At 45.0% G+C, this 20,358-nt stretch overlaps 2 protein-coding genes across 3 annotated transcripts in view; one reads left to right on the top strand and one right to left on the bottom strand.

Moving 5' to 3' along the window:
• Window positions 1-20,358, bottom strand: part of MACROD1 (mono-ADP ribosylhydrolase 1) — a 1,024,390-nt gene that overhangs the window by 195,651 nt on the left and 808,381 nt on the right. The window lies entirely within an intron of this gene.
• Window positions 7,653-20,358, top strand: part of FLRT1 (fibronectin leucine rich transmembrane protein 1) — a 293,497-nt gene continuing 280,791 nt past the window's right edge. Inside the window, exon 1 of the mRNA XM_075326646.1 lies at window positions 7,653-7,819. The gene's annotated coding sequence lies outside the window, so the exon portion shown is untranslated. The remainder of the gene's footprint in view (window positions 7,820-20,358) is intronic.

Raw genomic sequence — 20,358 nt, 5'->3', positions numbered from 1 at the left:
ATGCCCATATTATAACACACAGGTAGCCTTAACATTAAGCCTCAGCATTTCTCCTGTACAACAGACTTCTAAGAAATGGCCGTTACATTAATTTATATTTATGGCGTCTGATGATCTTGTGGCAGATCTTATTTAATTAAAATTAATTAGCGGTTGTCACAGTCATGCCTCTGTTAATGGTATAACTGTATAAGGTATATTACTTTTATTATATTAAAAATAATTATATTAGAAATAATTACATGATAGTTTATTGTTATAGTACTCTACTCATTAGAGGCTTCTCTTCTGACTGTATATATACTAGTAATTATAGAGTTAGGTCACTTTTCTTTTGTACCTTGACATAGCGCCAATGAAAACATCAGATAATTGTTCGTGACTGAAAAATGCCACCGAATGGACCACGGCCCTCAACATTTTACTGAAACCCTTCACTGAGGAGGTTCTGATTCCAGCATGTGGTTTTAATTGGGACCATGGACATTAAAGCCAAAGTACCTCCGAAACCCATAAGGTACCATGTGTCCCATCGGACCTCTTTTTTTTGCATTCTGCATATAAAATAGTTGCAGCTTCCAAGGGGAAGCCACAAAGAAATTGATAGATCAAAAGATGGATCATATGCACAGCAAATCGTTTTGACATTGCAGTGGATATATTCATTCTGTTTTACCTTTTTTTAGCACTTCTTCAGGTATGTTTCAGGCAAAATCCGCCTGAAAAAGGCGCTGTGCGCACATACCTTAAAGGCCCATGCATGGGGCAGAGCTTTGAAGGGGAGACAAGACAGTAAAGCGGCACATGGAGTTCATGTTGCTCAATTCTACGAAGCTATAGGCTGAGGGAACTCCTGGTGTGCAACGCAACAGAGGGAAAAACTGGGAAGATGAAAAAGGCGGCCCTGGTGATAGGGAGAGGGTAAGGGGGTCACCAACTCATACTCCTCTGTGTCTGATCCCTACACTCGCTATTGTCCTTAGAAGGGTCTTTCCCCTTGCGCCGTCACGTACCTAAGCACTCAGTAACCCTGAACTCACCCTTTTTAGGGTGCTGGTCAGTAGGACACTAGTACCACACCTACAATAAAACAACACAAGGAAGGTAAGATTAAATGGTGAGGAAAGACATTAACAGCACTCCTTGGTTTCTGTAGCAGGAAACTTCACCGCTGCAACTGAAATGACAGCACAGCTATGCGGAGACGAGCTCAGTATAGAGAAAATATAATAACAAACAAACAGGAAACGGTATATTGTACCAATTATTTCTTTTTTAGTTTACAAAAAGTTTTTAAACATTTATTTATTCAACACCCATTAAAAACACCAAAGAAATCACTCAAAAAAGCACATATTGTGGGGGAATTTTGACCATTAACTTATTGATAAGATAGGTGAGGGTATACACTGCTCAAAAATATTGAATTTATAAGATATATTAAAATATATAAATCGAGCAATATACTGACTCCCTCCCCAATAATTAGATCTGATCTAATCTAATTATTGGGGAGGGTGTCGGGATATTGTTCGATTTATATATTTTAATATATCTTATAAATTCAATATTTTTGAGCAGTGTATTCCCTCATCTATCTTATCAATAAGTTAATGGTCAAAATTCCCACAATGCGTGCTTTTTTGAGTGATTTCTTTGGTGTTTTTAATGGGTGTTGAATGAATAAATAAATGTTTAAAAACTTTTTGTAAAATAAAAAAGAAATAATTGGTACAATATACTCTGTTTCCCGTTTGTTTTTGATTATATATTCTCTTGAGTTAAGATACCACAGATAATATGATGGGGAAGTGAAGGAAATTGTTTTCACAATGTATCAGTATAGAGAATATCTATCACCAGCATGGAGTAAAGCCAGGAGTGGGTATTCATAGTGGAAGGGCCTGATGAGAAAATCCTGCAGCTATGAATAAAGCGGAGTTAGCTCAGCCAGCAGGAAAAAAGTCCTTAACCCCTTCAACAGCAAAAGAAAGTAAATCTACTCAAATACAAGATATAACGTGCGGAAGAGACACACTTATGACATTAGCATGTCGTTACATAGTAGCAATGCTTATATTTTTTTGGGAGGTTCAGATTTTGCAGGTTCAGATAGTAGAGTTGCTTATATTTTTTCCAGATTCTCTGGTGTGATAGGCTTTCGTACAGTAATGGACCCCTAGTGCAACAGGGTTAAAGGGTTCTAGCAGAAGAGTCCTATTTGGTGCTGAATTCAGCACCAAAGTCTTACCATTAGGCCACGTTCACACGTTTAGTATTTGGTCAGTTTTTTACATCAGTATTTGTAAGCAAAAACCAGGAGTGGGCAAAAATGCAGAAGTGGTGCCCGTGTTTCTATTATATTTTTCCTCTCCATTGTTGTTTTTTTCTTATAAATGCTTAAGTAAAATATAGAATGTGGTCTTAGAGTCTATTTCTTCTGGGTTGATTCGTCCATCTATGGCTGGACTCTGAGAAGATCACTATTGCTTCCGTATGTGATGGCACTCTGATCTGACATGTGCGATACCAAAGGGGGCACTATTAATTTGTGGGACACAAAAGTAGGCATTTTTATTGTGTAGTGCACTATTACCATCTAGGGGGCACTATCTATCTGTATTTTTGTATACAGAGTCTCTGCTTGCACTGTTTTTTGACTAGTTACAGCAATTTTTACAGTTAGCCTGAACATATGAACATTGAAAAGCATATGATTATTGTTTTGAGTGATTCTGGCTGCTTTTTCATGTGGGTGTCAGAGTGGACCTTCCTGAAAAAAAAGTGCACACACACTCAAAAAAATTTCTGGAGTTTTTGGAGAGGAAACCTTGCAATTAAAACATACTTCTCATGGTTTTTAAAAGTTACCCTAAAGGACTGAGTCACACAGAGTTTTGGAGGAGGATTATAAAGCAGATCAGCTCCAAGGTTCTCCTAAAAAAATACTATTTGAAATACTGTTCCTGTTAATAGCAAAATCTGTTAGTTTTTTTTTTTAATCAAATCTTGCCGTGGGGGAAAAAAATTAGCACGTGACTAGTGGTGAGTGAGCATTACCAAGCTCGAGTGCTCGGTACTTGTAATAATGAGCAGGCACTACCATGCTCGGGTGCTCAGTACTGGTAACTAGTGATGAGCGGGCACTACCATGCTCGGGTGCTCTGTACTGGTAACTAGTGATGAGCGGGCACTACCATGCTCGGGTGCTCAGTACTGGTAACTAGTGATGAGCGGGCACTACCATGCTCGGGTGCTCTGTACTGGTAACTAGTGATGAGTGGGCACTACCATGCTCGGGTGCTCAGTACTGGTAACTAGTGATGAGCGGGCACTACCATGCTCGGGTGCTCAGTACTGGTAACTAGTGATGAGCAGGCACTACCATGCTCGGGTGCTCAGTACTGGTAACTAGTGATGAGCGGGCACTACCATGCTCGGGTGCTCAGTACTGGTAACTAGTGAGCACCCGAGCATGGTAGTGCCCGCTCATCACTAGTTATGAGTACAAATCACCCGAGCATGGTAGTGCCCGCTCATCACTAGTTACAAGTACCGAGCACCCGAGCATGGTAGTGCCCGCTCATCACTAGTTACGAGTACTGAGCACCCGAGCATGGTAGTGCCCGCTCATCACTAGTTACGAGTACTGATCACCTGAGCATGGCAGTGCCCGCTCATCACTAGTTACAAGTACTGAGCACCCGAGCATGGTAGTGCCCGCTCATCACTAGTTACGAGTACTGATCACCTGAGCATGGTAGTGCCCGCTCATCACTAGTTACGAGTACTGAGTACCCAAGCATGGTAGTGCCCGCTCATCACTAGTTACGACTACAGAGCACCCGAGCATGGTAGTGCCCGCTCATCACTAGTTACGAGTACTGAGCATCCGAGCATGGTAGTGCCCGCTCATCACTAGTTACAAGTACTGAGCACCCGAGCATGGTAGTGCCCGCTCATCACTAGTTACGAGTACTGAGTACCCAAGCATGGTAGTGCCCGCTCATCACTAGTTACGAGTACAGAGCACCCGAGCATGGTAGTGCCCGCTCATCACTAGTTACGAGTAGTGAGCACCCGAGCATGGTAGTGCCCGCTCATCACTAGTTACGAGTACTGAGCACCCGAGCATGGTAGTGCCCACTCATCACTAGTTACAAGTACTGAGCACCCGAGCATGGTAGTGCCCACTCATCACTAGTTACGAGTACTGAGCACCCGAGCATGGTAGTGCCCGCTCATCACTAGTTACGAATACTGATCACCTGAGCATTGTAGTGCCCGCTCATCACTAGTTACGAGTACAGAGCACCTGAGCATGGTAGTGCCCGCTCATCACTAGTTACGAGTACCGAGCAGGGTAGTGCCCGCTCATCACTAGTTACGAGTACCGAGCACGGTAGTGCCTGCTCATCACTAGTTACGAGTACTGATCACCTGAACATGGTAGTGCCCGCTCATCACTAGTTACGAGTAGTGAGCACCCGAGCATGGTAGTGCCCGCTCATCACTAGTTACGAGTACTGAGCACCCGAGCATGGTAGTGCCCGCTCATCACTAGTTACGAGTACTGAGTACCCAAGCATGGTAGTGCCCGCTCATCACTAGTTACGAGTAGTGAGCACCCGAGCATGGTAGTGCCCGCTCATCACTAGTTACGAGTACTGAGCACCCGAGCATGGTAGTGCCCGCTCATCACTAGTTACGAATACTGATCACCTGAGCATTGTAGTGCCCGCTCATCACTAGTTACGAGTACAGAGCACCTGAGCATGGTAGTGCCTGCTCATCACTAGTTACGAGTACCGAGCACGGTAGTGCCCGCTCATCACTAGTTACGAGTACCGAGCACGGTAGTGCCTGCTCATCACTAGTTACGAGTACTGATCACCTGAACATGGTAGTGCCCGCTCATCACTAGTTATGAGTACTGAGCACCCGAGCATGGTAGTGCCTGCTCATCACTAGTTACGAGTACTGATCACCTGAACATGGTAGTGCCCGCTCATCACTAGTTACGAGTACTGAGCACCCGAGCATGGTAGTGCCTGCTCATCACTAGTTACGAGTACTGATCACCTGAGCATGGTAGTGCCCGCTCATCACTAGTTACGAGTACAGAGCACCCGAGCATGGTAGTGCCCGCTCATCACTAGTTACCAGTACTGAGCACCCGAGCATGGTAGTGCCCGCTCATCACTAGTTACGAGTACGAAGCACCCGAGCATGGTAGTGCTCGCTCATCACTAGTTACGAGTACTGATCACCTGAACATGGTAGTGCCCGCTCATCACTAGTTACGAGTACTGATCACCTGAACATGGTAGTGCCCGCTCATCACTAGTTACAAGTACTGATCACCTGAACATTGTAGTGCCCGCTCATCACTAGTTACGAGTACTGATCACCCGAGCATGGTAGTGCCCGCTCATCACTAGTTACGAGTACTGATCACCCGAGCATGGCAGTGCCTGCTCATCACTAGTTACGAGTACCGAGCACCCGAGCATGGTAGTGCCTGCTCATCACTAGTTACGAGTACTGATCACCTGAACATGGTAGTGCCCGCTCATCACTAGTTACGAGTACTGAGCACCCGAGCATGGTAGTGCTCGCTCATCACTAGTTACGAGTACTGATCACCCGAGCATGGTAGTGCCCGCTCATCACTAGTTACGAGTACTGAGCACCTGAGCATGGTAGTGCCCGCTCATCACTAGTTACGAGTACTGAGCACCTGAGCATGGTAGTGCCCGCTCATCACTAGTTACGAGTACTGATCACCTGAACATGGTAGTGCCTGCTCATCACTAGTTACGAGTACTGATCACCTGAGCATGGTAGTGTCCGCTCATCACTAGTTACGAGTACTGATCACCTGAGCATGGTAGTGCCCGCTCATCACTAGTTACGAGTACAGAGCACCTGAACATGGTAGTGTCCGCTCATCACTAGTTACGAGTACTGAGCACCTGAGCATGGTAGTGCTCACTCATCACTAGTTACGAGTACTGATCACCCGAGCATGGTAGTGCCCGCTCATCACTAGTTACGAGTACTGAGCACCTGAGCATGGTAGTGCCCGCTCATCACTAGTTACGAGTACTGAGCACCTGAGCATGGTAGTGCCCGCTCATCACTAGTTACGAGTACTGATCACCTGAGCATGGTAGTGCCCGCTCATCACTAGTTACGAGTACTGATCACCTGAACATGGTAGTGTCCGCTCATCACTAGTTACGAGTATTGATCACCTGAGCATGGTAGTGCCCGCTCATCACTAGTTACGAGTACTGATCACCTGAACATGGTAGTGCCCGCTCATCACTAGTTACGAGTACTGATCACCTGAACATGGTAGTGCCCGCTCATCACTAGTTACGAGTACTGATCACCTGAACATGGTAGTGTCCGCTCATCACTAGTTACGAGTACTGAGCACCTGAGCATGGTAGTGCTCACTCATCACTAGTTACGAGTACTGATCACCCGAGCATGGTAGTGCCCGCTCATCACTAGTTACGAGTACTGAGCACCTGAGCATGGTAGTGCCCGCTCATCACTAGTTACGAGTACTGAGCACCTGAGCATGGTAGTGCCCGCTCATCACTAGTTACGAGTACTGATCACCTGAGCATGGTAGTGCCCGCTCATCACTAGTTACGAGTACTGATCACCTGAACATGGTAGTGCCCGCTCATCACTAGTTACGAGTACTGATCACCTGAACATGGTAGTGCCCGCTCATCACTAGTTACGAGTACTGAGCACCCGAGCATGGTAGTGCCCGCTCATCACTAGTTACGAGTACTGATCACCCGAGCATGGTAGTGCCCGCTCATCACTAGTTACGAGTACTGATCACCCGAGCATGGTAATGCCCGCTCATCACTAGTTACGAGTACTGATCACCTGAACATGGTAGTGCTCGCTCATCACTAGTTACGAGTACTGATCACCCGAGCATGGTAGTGCCCGCTCATCACTACACTTGAGTTCTTTCAAGAATTTGATCGAACCGTGACACTCTCAAGTTAAAACACTGCAAATCCCCATGTATTTAAAAAGGAAGCTTCAAAAAATCCTCTTCAAAACCATTTCAGGAAATAAAAAAAGCATACAAAAAAATTGTTTTCTGAGGTGGATTCCTCTTAAAAAACTATCAGATTTTTCCACCGCCAAAAATGTTTCCAAAACCTGATTGTAAAACAAAACAAGAAAAATAACAAGAAAAATACTCCAAAATTCACATGAACGCAATTGGACAGGTAGAGTATTCGGAGACATGATTTTCGGGTGGATTCACTTCAAAATCCTAAAATAATAATCTGTGTGAAGCATTTTGGGGCTTTTGCAGCATTAAATCCTGTAATTGCAGAGTGATATGTCAGCAGGCACTAATACTTATATGTCAGGTGATGTATCACATATGGAGCCCCCCTTTAAGCTGGAGGCCATGGTATAGCTGTGGAGATCCGTGCCCAGGTGAGGTGTCTGCAGCCTGTGCCTGCTCCTCGCATGTTTCCCGCCTTCTCGTCCCTCCGTCTCTCCTCCTTCTCCATCTCCCCCTCCTCCCTCCTCAGTCCCTCCTCTCCTCCAGCGCCAGTACCACAGTGCTCGCTCGCTGCCCCTCACCTCCATCAGCATCTTCTCCGGCATCTGTGGCCCCTTCTGGGGGAAGAATTGGGAGACATTGCGGTGGTGCACCCTCCTTTCTGCTGGTCGATGACTTGACTGCATTGTGGCCGGCGCCTGCACTGAGTGGAATATCGCGCACGTATCGCCCGACTTTGCACGCAGGATCGCCAGGTTGCAGGTGAGAAGGGTTTGTGCATGATGTAAATGCGGGGAGGGTGCGGTATTTAGGCAGCAGATATCGGTGCCAGTGTGTAAGTGTCAGTCTGTGAGGATGAATCCTGTGCCAGGCTGCTCTGCCAGCTTTCTGTGCTCTCCAATGCATTTGTGCCCTGCAGAGAGTGACGGCGGTAACTTGTGGTGCTGCCAGCTAAGTGCACTGGCACCTGTATGGGTGGCACTGCAATACCAGGGATGCTTCTCTGTCAATGCAATTGTGTAGTATCTCTCCTGGTGCCCATCTGCAGGCGGACGGCGAATACGCCAAAAACGTGCGCAAACATGCGCCATTTCCATATATACCCATAATAAATCCAACAGGTTTTTTTGTTGTGGGGGATCAAATCCCACCCCATGATCAGTTATGCTCCTCTAGTTAGGTTTACATCATATTGCATATTTTACGTATATGTTAACTGCGTCCAGTCCATTGTAGTCTATGGGTACGCCGCCATATACGTGCGAATACAGTTTTATGTTGCAATTCTGATGTATATATGTTCAGTGGAGAGCGCTGTGTACATGTGAACCTAGGCGTAGGGTAAAGCTTCGTCAGATTGTGTGTTACCGGGGCGGTAGATAAAGTGGCACCAAGTCACTGAGACTGGTCGGGGAGGGTATGATCATCATGGGGCACTTATTTGTTAGTCATTGTACGATGATCCTCAGAATATTGTACAACGCTCGCAGTATGGGGTCAGTAAGCGATGCTATAAATGGCACATAACGTGGTATAATGTCACTAAGCGACGTTATAAATGGCGCACACTGTGTGATGTCACTAAGCAATGCTATAAATGGCGCACACTGTGTGATGTCACTAAGCAATGCTATAAATGGTGCACACTGTGTGATGTCACTAAGCAATGCTATAAATGGCGCACGCTGTGTGATGTCATTAAGCGATGCTATAAATGGCGCACACTGTGTGATGTCACTAAGCGATGCTATAAATGGCGCATAGTGTGTGATGTCACTAAGCAATGCTATTAATGGCGCACACTGTGTGATGTCATTAAGCGATGCTATAAATGGAGCATCACTGTGATAAATACTCTGCTCAATGCGGAATATACAGTCTGTGACTACACCGCTTTAGCTTGTCATTCATATCTCAGTTTCCTTTTTTTTCCGTATAATGAAATGAATGGAAATGTATCTCTATGACAAATACTACAGTGGGTGTGCATCATTTCACAGTAACCGGTCCAGCAGCCATGTCGATGATCTGTGACTGTCAGACAGGAGCCTCGAGAACCACCTCCAACTCCCGCCATCTGCAGCTCTTCTTTTGATTTGCCGGTCTAGTGCTACATCACCATTACGCTGTTGACGCACATGTGATGTCATTCCAGGCCTACTAATCACAAGAAGAAACTCACCAATTACTTAACGTGTGCATGTGGCCTCATTAGGAAAAAACAGACAATGAAGGCCATGTGCACACGTTGAGTATTTGGTGAGTTTTTTTGGTGAGTTTTTTACCTCAGTATTTGTAGTCAAACCCAGGAGTGGAACAATCAGAGGAAAAGTATAATAGAAACATGGGCACCACTTCTGTATTTATCACTCACTGCTGGTTTTGGATTAGGCTGCTTTCACACTGTGTTCCTCTGTCCATTCAGTGGTCCCGTCGGGGCTTCCGTACGAACTCCCCTGCAAAACGGGATTCGGATGCATGTGCCGATGGGGCTACTGACTATAATGGTGCAGATGGAGTGACCGTGTGCTCCGTCGTGCACCATTTTCAGGTGTATACTCTTACTGGAGACGGACACACAGATACAGTCTACTACGTCTGGCTGTCCGCATCAAATAAGCCTATAACATGGTGCATGACAGAGTACACGGTGATTCCGTAAGCACCATTATAGTCAGTGGCCGCTTCAGCACATACGTCCAAATCCCATTTTGCGGGGAGTTCGGACAAAAGCCCCGGTGGGACCACTGAACAAGGAGAGGAACACAGCATCCTTACAAATACTGAGGTAAAAAAACTCATCAAATACTCAACATGTACACGTGGCCTGATTACAAAAAAACAGACAACTAAGGCCACATTCACACTTTCAGTATTTGGTGAGTACTTTACCTCAATATTTGTAGCCAAAACCAGGAGTAGAACAATGAGAGGAAAAGTATAATAGAAATATGGCCACCTCTTCTGTATTTTTTATCCACTCCTGGTTTTGACTTACACATACTGAGGCAAAGGACTGAGGCAAAAGACTGAAGGACTGTGGTAAAAGATTGAGGTAAAGGATTGAGGTAAAGAGCTGCAGTAAAGAACTGAGGTAAAAAAGTAAGGTAAAGGACTGCGGTAAAGGACTACGGTAAAGGACTACGGTAAAGGACTGCGGTAAAGGATTGAGGTAAAAAATTGAGGTAAAGGATTGGGTAAAAGACTGAGGTAAAGAACTGAGGTAAAAAGGTAAGGTAAAGGACTACGGTAAAGGATTGAGGTAAAGGATTGGGTAAAGGACTGAGGCAAAGAACTGAGGTAAAAAAGTAAGGTAAAGGACTACGGTAAAGGACTGCGGTAAAGGATTGAGGTAAAAAATTGAGGTAAAGGATTGGGTAAAGGACTGAGGTAAAGAACTGAGGAAAAAAGGTAAGGTAAAGGACTACGGTAAAGGATTGAGGTAAAGGATTGGGTAAAGAACTGAGGTAAAAAGTGAGGTAAAGGACTGAGGTAAAGAACTGAGGTAAAGGACTGAGGTAAAGGACTGAGGTAAAGGACTGAGGTAAGGGACTGAGGTAAGGGACTGAGGTAAGGGACTGAGGTAAGGGACTGAGGTAAGGGACTGAGGTAAGGGACTGACCAAATACTGATCGTGTGACCGTGATCTTAGAGTGATAATTTTCACCATGTGGCCGATATTTTTATTTTGTTGTGCTGAATGGGTATTACGAGGAACGTATTGCGGCAGCGCTCACACATTTAACTTCTGCGCTGTACGGAAAATGGATGATGTTAAAAAACCCAAAAACAAAAATGGTCACAATTCGTATGAATTTCTCTATTATTTGTAAATGAAATAGAAATGAGTGGTTGGAGTAATGGTTGAAGAACGAACATCGTAATTGATGGGTCGTCAGATCGTAAAAATGCACATGATGATTGATATCCGCCATTTATTTTATCGACGAGCAGCTTTTGTGAAAATGGAACTAAAATTCTTATAAATGACATCAGACACGACGCCCCGTCTTTGACTGGAGTTTTCGGATGAGAACATTTTTAGGGACAGATGGATGTGATCAGGATTTTCACATCGAATTGCCAAATGTTGCCCTGGTGGAAACGATCTGTGTGCATTGGCTTTATGATCTGTGTACTTCTGCTCATTAATATCTTTACAAACATTACCATATGTATTGCTAATATTGTGGATTGTATGTGATATGAGACCTGCTGGCGCCGCGCTAATGACCTCACAGCGTTCCCTGACGTGTCACACCGACACCTGGTGTATGGTGAGAACGGATATCACACCTGTCATAGCAGCTCCTGATATCAGAAGCCGAATCTTCCCAGTCCTGTGTGTCACCACTATTACGGCTGGGCTAAAATAGGAAGCGACTAATCTCTTTAGGGCTAATGATACCTTAAGCACTGTCACATGCACCCCTCCTATTGGACTTTTTCTGCACCCCCTGTAGGACTTTTCTGCAAACATCAACAATATGATACCAAAAAACCACTTGCAGCACAAAAATGGACACTTTGAACAAAGGACTGCATCGCTCGCTATACTCATATTAATTTTATTTATATAGTGCCAACATATTCCGTAGCACTTTACAATTAAATGATTATTTATGGACTAGAAAGCAGAAGCTCGTGTAAACCAACCCGAGCCCCTGTCACCAGCAGTCGGTTAGGACGCCGGGATAATCCAAGTGACAGCGAACAGATTCCAATCAACGTTGAGTGACTTGGTGTAAAACGCCTGATGAATGCTGCTGAGCCCGATGGTGGCTTCTAGAATCTGATAAATACCGTATGCCATGTAAGGGAAATCAAAATATACACAAGAATATCCATTGGATACAAAAATGGATGCCAGAAGCCCATGGAATAATATATGTTACATTTTGTTTATTAAATATTGATTTTTTTTTTTCTTTATTTTTTCTATGGTTTTCTTGTAAAAACAAAGTAGTGGATCAGAGATTAGAGACTGTGCATTTCTAGGAAGCTTGGTTGACCCCGTGGCTGGATTTTAGAGTGCAGAAAGTGGAATGTATTCCTCACAGCCCCTATGCAGGAGCCGTATATGGGCCCTAATAGTTCATGATAATGCACAATTCTACCTGATTTCGAGGTGGTAATGGACCCCATTATATCTTGGGCTCCTGTTTGGCTGCAAACATTGCACCAATGATATGTCCACCCATGCCTCAAGGTCTTCACTACCGCCTCCATAGCCGCTACCACCACTGACCGCAGGGACCCTGTCCTCATCTACATTGGATGAACTAAAGGTGCTCTTCTTAACCTTTTCACTCGTTTTCCATCTCCCCCATTGCATCATCATGCAATATTTCTGCAACTACGGGCACCTTACCCGAGATAACGTCTAAAGACGACAGACTCATCTAATCTCCCTCAACCTTACGATACGCAAACCCTTGACAAAGGCTTTCATTAGCCGAAACGTTGGCTTTGCTTTGGTTGAGGTGCACTGTCTTTTTGCAGAAAATAAATAAAACATATTTTGCATACAACTGTTGTATTATATCCCTTTGAGTGCTGGAGCTATTCTTTCTAATATACAACCTTAAAGCTACTTTACACACTGCGATATCGGTCCCGATATCGCTAGTGTGGGCACCCGCCCCCATCTGTTGCGCGACACGGGCAAATCGCTGCCCGTGCCGCACAACATCGCCCAGAGCCGTCACACATACTTACCTGTCCGGCGACGTCGCTGTGACCGGCAAACCGCCTCCTTTATAAGGGGGCGGTCCGTGCGGCGTCATAGCGACGTCACTGAAGCGTCACTGAACCGCCGCCCAATAGTAGCGGAGGGGCGGAGATGAGCGGGACGTAACATCCCGCCCACCTCCTTCCTTCCGCATAGCGGCCGGGAGGCAGGTAAGGAGAGCTTCCTCGTTCCTGCGGCGTCACACGCAGCGATGTGTGCTGCCGCAGGAACGAGGAACAACTTCGTTACTGCTGCAGTAACGATTTTTAAGAATGGACCCCCATGTCGCCGATTAGCGATTTTGCACGTTTTTGCAACGATGCAAAATCGCTTATCGGTGTCACACGCAACGGCATCGCTAATGCGGCCGGATGTGCGTCACAAAATCCGTGACCCCAACGACTCCGCATTAGCGATGTCGCAGCGTGTAAAGCCCCCTTTAGTCTCCAAGCACCTGCTTGATAGCAGTTGAGCTGGGCCTTATCAATTTCTTTACCACCTTTGGGACCTGGGTTCCACCATACATGAAGCCATTTTTTATCCTGTTAGAATCACAATCTGATCAGGATCACAGGTTGTCCATTATCTACCATGCTGATTAACTGCAGGGAGCTGGCTGTGAATCAGCAGGGAGTCTGAAATCAATCAGCATGACATCTGCAGTAATGCCCCAACAACAGAGCAGCTGCCCTGTAGATGAAGTCACAAATTCGCCGGAAAGATCGGACTATGACCACAGTCACAAGTATGTCACGGGTAACAGACAGTCCTGTGGTGTCCGGCTATAGAAGGCTACAGCGTATGGCTGCACAAACTGTTCCCTGATCTTCATCCCTTTCCCTTTAGGACCATGCAGAGTTCCTCAGCTTTTCATCATCACTTCCCTTGTGTCTTTATATACCTTCACTTCCTATTACTCAGTGCTGGTGATAGTTAATATACCCTTAACAAGTCTTCAATGCAAGCAGTCAGCTTGCATACTTCTGGAAAATCTTTGTGGTTGTTGCAGTTCTTCTCTGAATCATCTGGAGATAAGTTGTTTACTTTCCCAGCTTGTTATCCTTGTGTCTTCTTTAGTGCTTAGTGTTGTTGACTAAGTGCTCATCCCATCCACTCCCTACTTAGGGCCTACTTCAGGGTCAGCCAGGGTCAGGTATCCTGCTCGGTGCACAAGTACAGAACCTATCTAGGTTAGTAAGGGAAGCAAGGGCTCAGCGGTAAGCTTGGTCAGGGGTCACATCTACCCCTTTCTTAGACGCAGGGTTCACCTTCCCTTCCATTTCGCTGTTCGCTTGGTATTTCCCTGTATCTAGCGTGACAACCACTTTGTGCTGGCACCGAACAGAAGAGGCAGGTTGTTAGCAACTCTCTGTCTGTAAGTTCTTAGGCTCTTTGTAAAAAAATAAATAAAATAGTCTCAGATAACCCCTTTAACACAAGAACTACTGGACTCGTGACACCTATATAGAAGTACATAGTGCAAAGTAGTCAAAATGACTACCTCAGTAGTTTTAGTGTTAAGGAAGGGAGTCTACCAAACTAAATCTTTATTTTTCTTTTATATAGCGCTAACATATTCCGCAGCGCTTTACATACATCAGAAACACTGTCCCCATTGGGGCTCACGATCTAAATTCTCTATCTGTATGTCTTTGGAGTGTGGCAGGAAACTGGAGAACCCGGAGGGCCATAAATACTTATTTTTTACCCAAGTAATAAAAATGGAGGCAGCATGCCCTTCCGTTAAACTTTTATAAAAATATTTATTCCATGCCCAAGATATGGGCATACTTTGGGCATGGAATAAATATTTTTAAGCTTTACTTTAGTGCCTCAATTTTTGCTACTTGTATTTTAAGATCTGATTGTCAGTGGTTTGCACTCGTATTGGTGCGGTTTTGTTGTTTTCTTTCCTACTTATGACTAATGCGGGCGTCACACGGTACGATATATCGGGCGATATGTCGTCACGGTAACGTTGGTAGTGACGTACATCCAGCATCATCTGATATATCGTAGCATGTGACAGCTACGAGCGAGGTTAACGAGCAGGAATACTCGCCTTATCGTTCATCGTTGACACGTCGCTCACTTTTAAAAAATCGTCCGTCAGGTTGTTCATCGTTCCCGTGGCAGCATACGTCGCTCCGTGTGACAGCCCGGGAACGAAGAACACAGCTTACCTGCGTCAGAACGGCAATGGAAGGAAGGAGGTGGGCTGGATGGTTACTTCCCGCTCATCTCCGCCCCTTCGCGTCTATTGGCCGGCTGCTGTGTGACGTCGCTGTGACGCCTAACGTCCCTCCCCCTTCAGGAAGTGGATGTTCGCCGCCCACAGCGAGGTCACCAGGGAGGTAAGTACGTGTGACGGGGGGTTAACAACTTTGTACGACACGGGCAACTAAAGACGGGGCCGGGTACGATCGCTGGTGCAATCGCACAATAGATAGTACCGTGTGAAGCCCGCATTAGATTGAGGCTCCAGGTCCAGGTCCTTGAGGTGTCATGAAAGCTTGCACCAACCTTAATTTAGCACTATAGTAGATAGAAATATAAATATAAGTTGTAATATAATTGTATTTACCAAGGCGTCCTGATCTTCAGTGATCCATTTTTAGTTTTGACTGCATAATTTGACTAGTGGTGCCATAGAGGAAAAGGTAGAAGAGCTCAGTGTCAGGACTACACTTCTATACAGTTGCCTCTTTAGTTCATATTGGTACAAATGTAGGAAATGTTATCCCACCTTTTACAAATCTGTCACAAATGTTAGCACTGTAACAGGAAGAAAATGTGATAAGCAAACCATGCCTTACTACGAAGCATCTTGAAATGTTCTGTTCTTCGTATGGCAGACATTATTTGGTCACCAAGACCTGGGCGGGAAGTGCTCTGCTTTTCTGAATATTGGCTGTATTTTCGGTCTTAGAGCATATTAGAAGCTTTAGTTACACATGACTAGAACTACTGTGCAAACAAGGGGTCCCCAACTTTTGGTTCAGGAGCCACATGCGGCTCAAGGGTCCATGATATGTGGCTCATCGCCGTGTTCCTGCTTTGTGCAAAAGCACCAGCAAACAGCTATGAAGAGCAGATCTCCAGATGATGACTTTTTTGAGTAGTCCCACACAGAAGAGCAGATTTCGATGGGTGTAGGGTAGAATACCCTGGATTTTGGTATACTGCCTCCATGTGATCTTTGTGGACAAGCTTTTGGGTATGACTACTGTGAGGGGACGGGAGCTGGATGCGGCTCAGGACCTTCTCCAAGTGGCTCGCGACCCTCTCTCAGAGCAGAATGTGGCTCGCGACCCTCTCTCAGAGCTGAACGTGGCTCGCGACCCTCTCTCGGAGCTGAATGTGGCTCGCGACCCTCTCTCGGAGCTGAATGTGGCTCGCAACCCTCTCTCGGAGCTGAATGTGGCTCAACACTCTCCCCCAGAGCTGGATGTGGCTCAACACTCTCCCCCAGAACTGGATGTGGCTCAACACTCTCCCCCAGAGCTGGATGTGGCTCAACACTCTCCCCCAGAGCTGGATGTGGCTCAACACTCTCCCCCAGAGCTGGATGTGGCTCAACACTCTCCCCCAGAGCTGGATGTGGCTCGCAATGCTCTCTCAGAGCTAAATGTGGCTTGCAACCCTCTCTCGGAGCTGAATATGGCTCCCGACCCTCTCTCGGAGCTGAATATGGCTCGCGACCCTCTCTCGGAGCTGAATATGGCTCCCGACCCTCTCTCGGAGCTGGATGTGGCTTGAGACCCGCTCTCGGAGCTGGATGTGGCTTTTAAGGTAGAAACATTTGGGACCTCTGGTTCAAAGTATCATTATGTAAGGATTGGTAACCCCACGTCAGCTAAAGTGAAATGGAAGAAGGTTTTAAATCTTAGCGTTATTTCTATACTTTGGGTAATGTGAAGGTTTTTTTTCTAAGATCAGTTGTTACTGCCTAGACATGATAGTGTTCACCAACTTTGGCATTTTGTATGCCAGTCTACGTACTGTAGTAAGATGTGCCATTCATTAAGAGACATGTGCGCCTTCATTCTTCAGTTGATCTTTGGCACCACCAGAAATAATCATTTCTGCCGTAATTTATCATATATTATCATTAATTAGTCGGGTGTGCACAGTCCTGCCCCAGCTCCATTTACATTTCTAAACAGTATGCAGAGTGGGCAGAGTGGCATAAAAACATCAAAAATCACCAAGTTTTTGTACAACTTTAAGATGCTAAAAATTTGGCGATATTTCAAGGGGTTTTCTGCCAGAATTCTCTGAAAAATATATTGATGAATTTGGCCCCAGGTCTTTAAATAGGGCTGGAAACACTACAGAATAAAATTAGAATTCATACACAAGTTCTGTATTGTAACCATAGTGTGGTAGTACTGTGAATAATAAAGACATCTTTTCAGTAAAATAGCAGGTTGGTATATAGAGACAAAACAAAATGAACAATGAGTAGGAGCTGGTACAGAAAACAAACAAGATCCGGAATTCTGTTAAAGAGGATCAACCACCAGGATTTTCCTATATACACTAAAGCCAGTGCTATACTGGCGCTATCATGCTGATTCTATACATACCTTTACTTGTAATATTGGATGTATAGTTTCTGAAATACAGGCAAGTAAAGTTTGTTAAACGCACTGGTATTTGATTGATAGGTGCAACGAAATATCTAATAGGAGGGTTGGGTTTTGCTAGTTATTCCCGCCCCTGTCTGTCTGTCTGTCTGTCTGTCTTCCTTCTATAACCACCGAGATGGCGGAGGAAGGCCAGGTAGGAAAACAGGGGCGGGAATAACTAGCAAAACCCGACCCACTTATTAGATATTCCGTTGCACCTGTCAGTCAAATAACAGTGCATTTCACAAACTTTACTTGTCTGTATTTCAGAAACTATACATCCGATCTCACAACTACAGGTATGTATAGAATCAGCATGATAGCGCCAGTATAGCACTGGCTTTAGTTTATATACAAAAATCTTGATGGTTGGTCCTCTTTAAAGCAGATCACCACATTTTGCAACAAAAACTGTACACATTATTATATAAATCTCTTCGACAAGAATTTTTGCTGTGAAAATTCATGTTAGAATGGTTGTCAAATCCTCTTTGAAGTTGGATTTTATGACACTTTGTATATAAAATGTCATTTTTAATATCAGGATATGGATTTTCAAAGTAAGTACACCTGTCTCATTGGGTCCAAGAAATCATTTTAATAACAAATACATTTTTTATGGTGAAATTTGGTGACATGTACTTTAGTATGGTTTGGTCAATAAGCTGAATGAGAAAAGCTCTTTTTTTTTTTTTTATAAATGTGGAAAGCATAGTTCTATAATTGTATCACATTACACGAAGTCTCACCAATTTGCGGCTGTCATTTTCCATCCTGGTACAATGACACGTCTTCTCACTTGTATCGCATGATGTCAGGATGAGACGACTGCGCTAATAATATATGTTATGACACTGACCATACAAGTGGATTAGGATTCCAGCAGAACGCGGAGTCATCACACACTGTTAACACCTTGGTGTGATTACGCTTGCATGCACCATGGATTTCTGGATGTGCCCCTCATTTGACTTTGTTATAAATATATAATAGATTCCCTTCTGTGTACAGCTGCTGATGCTCCCTGCGCTGGTGTAATTACAGCTGTGTTAATTGCGAACACCTAAGCATGTTTTTCTTGCTCCGTGCGAGCGGTAATGTATATGTAATGTGCCCATGTAACCTGCTTTGTGTAGAGGGAGCAGCAGTGCTGGGGAAACAAGATCTACAGAGTGAAGTGGGATCAACCTCCAAGGCAGACCTTAGGGAGGCCGGCGCGGAGGTGGAGATCTCCATCCACGGAAACTGCAAATTATATCAAAACGAAGAGCAATCTGTCATTTTTTACCTATTATATATATATTTTACAAACCGTAACACTATCTCTTCTCTACTCGCTGGTTAAAACACATAAAAAGAACCTATTTCCAGTCTTCTGACCATTTGGTAGCCCTCTTTTTTTGGGCAAACCCTCGAGATGCTCCCACCTTTGGAGATGCCTTTTTTGATTTTCTTTTCCTGCATGTCATTTAGGGCTGAGCGGTCCCATGGGCAGCTATGGACCATAAGTGGACCCTCCTCTGTGCTTGCAGTCACTACCTCTTTAGCCTTTATTGATGTGGATGAAATATCCCACATCATCTATAAAAGTCTGTTCAACTCTCACGCCACAAAAGTAGCACCGATCACAGTCCGAAGGTGCCCACTGTAACGCTCACGGCCGGTGTAAGGGCAGCGAGTAGGGTTTAGTGGACGCACTGGACCACAGGGGGGGACCCGAGCTAACCCTTTAGTGGGAGGGCCTAACTAAGAGCCCACAGCGAGGCAGACACCAGGTACCACTCCCAGGGCAGTGACCGAGACTGTGACAGATGACCCCCAGAACAGGTGATGGACTCAGGAATATATGTAGACAGGTGAGTACAGACAGGACTGGTGGGCACAGCAGGGGTACACAGGTATGGGAAGGCAGGTACTAGAGATGGACACAGGGATAGCAAAAACAGGAGTTCGAAACCTGACAACAAGCTAGGAAGCAGACTGGAGACTAACTAGAGGCGTTGTGCAGGCACCTCCCCTAATGGGAGGATGCCTTAAATACACATTGCCAATCCTGGAAATGGCATACCGGCCCTTTAAGAGGAGGGCCGGTGTGTGTGCTTGTCCTAGATGCACTCCCGGAAACCCTGTGCGGCATGTACAGGGCCCGGGAGGGGAAGGAGGCAGCAGTGCACGTAGATGGTCGGGGGAGGACGCGACCCGGCTGGGGCAGTGAGTAAGTCGGTGTCTAGAGACGCCGGTGCTACACCCACCAGACCATTCGGCATTGGTTAGCATAGAGCGCAACACTATTATAAAAAGCTTTTCCACAGGTTTACGTTACAGCTGGGTTCACATTGATGATTTGCAGGAACACTATTAAGGGAACCTGTCATGTCGTATTTTGATATTAAACCACCCCTAATCTGTTTTAAATGATGCAATGTGCATTACCAACATGGTTTAAAAAAAAAAAAAAAAAAATTATAAGTATTTTTCTTTATCTCAGGAAAAGTACCGCCTCTATTACTGAAACCTAAGATACAGTTAGGTCCAGAAATATTTGGACAGTGACACAATTTTCGCGAGTTGGGCTCTGCATGCCACCACATTGGATTTGAAATGAAACCTCTACAACAGAATTCAAGTGCAGATTGTAACGTTTAATTTGAAGGTTTGAACAAAAATATCTGATAGAAATTGTAGGAATTGTACACATTTCTTTACAAACACTCCACATTTTAGGAGGTCAAAAGTAATTGGACAAATAAACCAAACCCAAACAAAATATTTTTATTTTCAATATTTTGTTGCGAATCCTTTGGAGGCAATCACTGCCTTAAGTCTGGAACCCATGGACATCACCAAACGCTGGGTTTCCTCCTTCTTAATGCTTTGCCAGGCCTTTACAGCCGCAGCCTTCAGGTCTTGCTTGTTTGTGGGTCTTTCCGTCTTAAGTC

The sequence above is a fragment of the Anomaloglossus baeobatrachus genome, chromosome 10 (assembly GCF_048569485.1).
Source record: "Anomaloglossus baeobatrachus isolate aAnoBae1 chromosome 10, aAnoBae1.hap1, whole genome shotgun sequence".
Lineage (NCBI taxonomy): Eukaryota > Metazoa > Chordata > Amphibia > Anura > Aromobatidae > Anomaloglossus > Anomaloglossus baeobatrachus.
This window is presented reverse-complemented; position numbering and strand designations above follow the sequence as displayed.